A 6,000-nucleotide genomic window follows, 5' to 3' on the forward strand; every position below is an offset into this window, starting at 1 on the left:
CTGCAACCACCACCGGCAAGACTTTTGCAGGGAACCGTAGTTTAACGCGATTGCTCCAATTTCACATGCGCTCCTCCACTAGTGTGAGATCCTGTGAGTGCTGGTGTCCTAAAGACCTGTCCCTCAGAAAAGCTCCCAGGTAGATTTTAAGACAGCTTACAACAGTGAGAACAGCTGCTCAGCCTACTTTCCTGAAGGAACGAGACATAAGGACAGAATAGACTTAATTGTTTATTGCCTTTCATTTACTGCCACTATAATTTACTCAGCATTTTTTCCATTCTTAAAAAAAAAAATGAGCTGGGGTGGGGGATGACATCTTCACTTCCTCACTGTTAACTGAATACCTTGTGCACTCAACTGTAAAACCCATAACCACAGAAAATATACAAAGTGTCTGCAATCTCAGCCAAACTAACTAGAAAAAATATGCCAGACCACTAACCCTTGCCTGCTCTCAGCAGCCTCACCTATGACAGTTAAAGCCACATCTGTTTCTGTATTGACAGTGGGCTGCAAGACATGTCTGGCCCCTCAAAAAGCCTTGGCCAGGGCAGAGCTCACATGTAAGGACCAGAGAATGCACCATCAACAGTATTCAAAGGACAGAATTACCTTCCTGGTATTAGCTGAATGTAGTCAAAAGCTAAATGGAGAGGGGACACGAGGCACACCTCTGAGCTGGGGGAGGACTGACACAGAAAAGCCTTCCCATGCAATTTAACAGTTAAGTGTATAAATCAGTCACAATTAATCATGGCTGGGAAAAAAACGAGCTACCACAGGCTCATTTACCAACAGGACAGCCAGGCCATGCCTGGTGAGGCACACACAGGTCACAGCCATCAGTGCAGAATCAGGCTGGCACGGTGTAAGAGTGTTAGTATGAAAGCACATGCAAACCCACATAGGACTCCATGGCACCCAAAACAAATTTACATGAGGTCTAGAGCAGACCCATGCATGTGTGGGTCTCCCACATCCCTGACAGCACTCACAGCAGGACAGAAGAGACCCCAGGAAGGGCAGAGGGTAGAAGCCTCAGGTATGCTTCAAACTAGAACTGTGGTCCCCTGTTAACTGTGTAATACTGATTTTAATCTGTTGGAAAATAAGTGCTTGTGCTCATACTGAAAGAGAACAAATCACATGTTTATATGGAAATTAGAGCATATATTATTCTTCATCTAGTTCTGTTTTGGCAGCCTGTTCTTCTCCAGACAGCACTGCCACCTGCACATTACCCACTGCAAGCACAAGAATGAGAAGCACAGACAAGGAAGATGCACCTGACCAAAAAGCCCTCATTCTTGCAGATATGGACTCACCCAGGAAGAGATCCTTAAATAATAATCACATTATTCTTAAACTTAAGCAGACAAGCAAAGCAGACTGGCTGCACCTGTACGCTCTCATTTTGACTGCATAATTCACCTCTTTAAAACTACTAATTCTGAATCATTTTGAGCACTGCTGTAATCAAGATCTGCTTCCATTCATTTTTAAAATCCACTTGAGTTTGTAAGGAGTTAGGCAGAAGAACAGAGGTCATTTCAGAACAGCTACTCCTCGCTGTGAAATATGTGTATGTGTACACACACATTTAAAAGAAGTCTCACAGCTCAGTGCTGGCTGACTAAAGCATTAAAGCACAGGGCAGGATGTTCCTCACCTCTGGAGCTCAAGATGAGCACTCACTTTTCCAGACTGATTTCCAGGAATGCTGAGTTTCTCTAGGGATATTCTTCCTGGGACTCATGGGGAGAATACAGCTATAGTCACTTAAATTAAAGGTCATTTACTTAGTTTATGTTTTGTGATGGCTTTAAAACTAATTTTGGCTGAAACCCTCCAATGAGGCAAAGAGAATTTACAAAAATAAATAAAATTAAATATTAAACTATTTGCTGGTGAGTTGGCTCTCACTTTTTAGCGACATCTGAGGACATGAGTCATCGGCTGCTTTCCTCCAACAAACACCAAAGCACCTCAGAGGTTGCCATGCAATCAATTTCCCAGTGTGCTCCTTGCACACAGCCTGCACTTTGCTCCTTGGTGTCAACATTACACTCTCTGCTCTACAAGGCAAGGGAATTGAATCCTTTTATGAACAAGTTTACCAAGGACAGCAAGAACTTGAGCTTACTGTTTTAAATTGAAGATGGCAAGGGTGACAGCGTTGAGGCCATGTAAGAAAATATTTATGCAGTTTCGGAAGAAAGCAATTTGAAAAAGGCAAGTCTTTGGCAAAGTCTTGGATTGGAAAGGAAGATTATGAGAACTCTAGAAGTGTCAAGCTGGCCCTGGAATGAGGTCAGAGATGAGAAAAGTGAAATAACAATACACCACCAAAATTTTAGAAAGGAAGAAATAAGGTGAGCAGAACTCTGTGGCATGAATGGCAAAAGGGTCTTGGATAATGGCAAAAGTACACCCAGCTAAAAAGAGAAAACAGCCAGAAATAATCAACCCTCACAGCTTTTTAATGCTCTAGTCAACTGCAAGGTTTGCATAAGGGTTTTTCACTACCTCTCTGGGAAATTTCCTGATCAATTCTTTCTCTTATTACAACCAGGTCTGTATTCCCAGCAAGTATGAGTCTTCCAACTCAATATACAAATAACAGCATCTCCTCAGTATTATGGTGGGGTCAGGGTGCACACAAACACACCAGTTCAAAAAACAGCAGGCAATTTGCCTGTTAGAAAAATCTCAGCTACTATAAGCAGCCTACAAAGTTAGCAGAAAAATCCTACAAGACATTTTTTATTGGAGTCACAAAATCAATGCCGTGCCTCAGATCACAATCTTATTTTTATATCATAAAGCTTTTTAGCTGCTATGTCACAAATACTTGTGTGTACAATTTGCCAGGATTTCATTATGCTCCAAGTCACAAATCAGGTCCAGGGGCAGGCAAAGGTTTAGTTTGGCAGCACAAGTACACAAAAAATCATAGCTCAAACAGACACTGATCTGAAATGGATATGGTGGGAGCAGAATCTAATTCCTGTTTAATGCATGGGGTTTTTCTTATATACACTGTACCTTTTGGGATCACCTATCAAAAGGCCTTTAGAAGTTCTCCAGTAAATCCTAGAAAATGCCTTGAAGAAACATCGTATACAGTAGTGATATTTTCCTCTTCCCAAAACATCCTTCAGTCTCACCAGATCAATCTTCCTTCCCCATCCTCCCCTCTCTGGCCAGCTCCTTGGTGGCTCATGCCTCCCCTCTCTGTGTGAGCCTTGTTATTCCAGTTTCCACAGGCAGGCTCCCACAGACCTTTCCTTGGATTTCTCAGACTCATTCTGTCACTTCCACTCTCTGCGTGCTGCCTGCCTTGTGTACAAGTTTAGTCATCTAGCGCTCAAGGCTTCCCACATATTTACTTGTCTGCTGTTTCTCCATCTCCCTTCCTGTTAAAACCCTCCTTATCTACAGGCAAAATCTGTGACAGTCTACACTCAAACTTTCCATAAACTGCACCCCCAGCAGAGAGCCACGATACTGATAAATATGAAAGAACACAAGCATTTTAACCACTGCAATATCTCTGCCTCCAGATGCAACAATCAGTAACCACCTGAAATATTCTCACACAGCTTTGGAAAGAAACAAAATCATTCTGTCCATCTGTCTGCCCACCTTTGGCCTGTTATATCCCTTAGTAACTTTAGAATCTGTCGCTTGCATTTCTACCAAATTTGTCAGAGGAACTCTTGCATGAGCTTTACAAAAACCACAGGCCAGATAGAGGACAGAAGCCTTGAGAAGCCAAGGACAACTGGGTAAATATCCTGAATCCTTCCCAGCTGCCGGCACAGCAAACAGGAACACCTGACTCAGCTGGCTGCATAAATAAAGGGCAGATTGGGATACAGGCAGATCCTGGGTGCAGCCCCGGGGAAGGAGAAGTTACCAGGCACCAATGGGAAGCCCAGGCAGGAGATGCTGGGGTAGGATGTGGCAAACAACTCCTCAGAAAACCAGAAGGCTGCATTAAATCCTCCTTGCAGAATGACTTTCCACCAAGCAGAGTTTCCTATGGAAACAAAGTTTATATAATGACACTTTTCACTTGGATCCACCAGCTAGTTCCAAACACATCTGAGAGGACAGTAGATGTTTTGAGGACAGGGTTTATGTGTTTATTGGAAGCTGGCAGCCACGGGTGCTGCAGGAAGGGCCGTGGTGTTGGCTCAACAGCTGTCTGCATGCCTTGGCCATGTGGGCAACCCATGTGCACGAAGTTGGTAAGGGCAGGGAGGGATTTGGAGCACTGAAATGGGGAACAGTACAGGACAGGGGCAGGAGCCAAGGGTACTGAGACAGAAGGTGCTGGGACCTGGTCAGAAAAGAGCTGGAACAACTCTCCCTTGTCCCCATCCCAGTTACTGACATTCCATCTGACCACTACAGGTCAATAAAGCCAGCTAGAAATGCTTTAGGGAGCCTTGCTCCACTTGGAAATGAAGCCAAGGCAGTGAGAAAATTCTGCAGTTTCCCTTCTCCACCCGACATGTTTATTCAGTTCCTACATAAGTGCGGCATTAAAAATTTAACCAGGGTCCATGTACCCATCTGGCTTTCAGCAGCAATGAGCCTGTCTCTGCTGTAGGACAGTGCCAACCAGCCTCCTCCACTCCTGAGGACAGGCAGAGGGATTCTGGTGTCACAACCCAAAGCCGACAACTTTGTACCACAAAGCAAAATCAACTTTGCACCTCAAGTGGAGGCAAATCTTGTAGTGACTATGTAGGTCAGACTTAAGGACACAAGGGGTGAATGGAGCCATTTTCAAATTAAAACAAGACACAAGAATGCCTGTTCTGTAAAAAGTACCAGGTGGGATCCACTCCCAAAGAATCCAGTACAAACCTAGGATCTACATTTTACACTTTACTCTGTTTGCTCAGCCCCTAAAGCACTATGGATATTGTAGGGCCTCAGAAGGTAAAATGAAACAGCTGCAGTGCTTATGCACATCTGTATCCAGAAAGAATCCAATGAGAGATATCCTTTAAAAAGGGTTAAACCCAGGGCTTTGACAATCAGAGTCAGCGCTTCTATGAACACACGTTGTGTATTTCCAGCGGTGTTCAGTGACCTTCGCCAAGCTGCGACTGGCACTTGGTGAGAGCCCACGGTGCACACGGCTGCTCCCAAGGGTTAAGAGATGGCCAAAGAGGCTTCACAGCTGTACGGGGCTCCGTCCCCAGCTCAAAGCGAGCATCCAGAAGAGGAATGAACCGCAGGAGTGCAGACAAAAATTCCCATCTGCCAGAGCTGCGTCCGCGCAGCCCCCGCCGACCACAGCGGGCAAAGCCGGGGGGTGTCCGGGGGCCGGACCTGTCAGGAAGGACGTGGAGGGGCTGGAGCGAGTCCAGAGAAGGGAAGAGAGCTGGGGAAGGGTCTGGGACACAAGGCTGACGAGGAGCGGCTGAGGGAGCCGGGGGGCTCAGCCTGGAGAAAAGGAGGCTCGGGGAGACCTCCCCACTCTCCGCAACTCCCTGACAGGGGGCTGTGGCCAGGTGAGCTCGGGCTCTTCTCTCATCTGAAAACCGACACGACAAGAGTACGGAGCCTCAAGCTGCGGCAGGGGAGGTTCGGGTAGGACACAGGGAGGAATTTTTTCACAATAAAAGGTGATTATGTATTGCAATGGGCTGTCCAGGGAGGCGGCGGAGTCACCGTCCCTGGAGGTGTGTAAGGAAAGGCTGGACGTGGCACTTGGTGCCATGGTCTGGTGACAAGGTGCTGTTGGGTCACCGGTTGGACTCGACGATCTCTGGAGGTCTTTTCCAGCCTCACTGATTCCCTGATCCTGTGCTGCTCCCGCCGCCGGTCCGGCCGCAGGGGCCCCTCCGGCGCTCCGGCGCAGCCGCCCCCTCCCTCCCGCCGCCAGGCCCGGGCGCCCCTGCTGTACCCGCCCCGAGCCCCAGTGGAGCCGAGTCCCGTCCCGTCCCGTCCCGTCCCTCAAGCGCCGCCGCCGGCTCG

The sequence above is a fragment of the Parus major genome, chromosome 8 (genome assembly GCF_001522545.3).
Source record: "Parus major isolate Abel chromosome 8, Parus_major1.1, whole genome shotgun sequence".
Classification (NCBI taxonomy): domain Eukaryota; kingdom Metazoa; phylum Chordata; class Aves; order Passeriformes; family Paridae; genus Parus; species Parus major.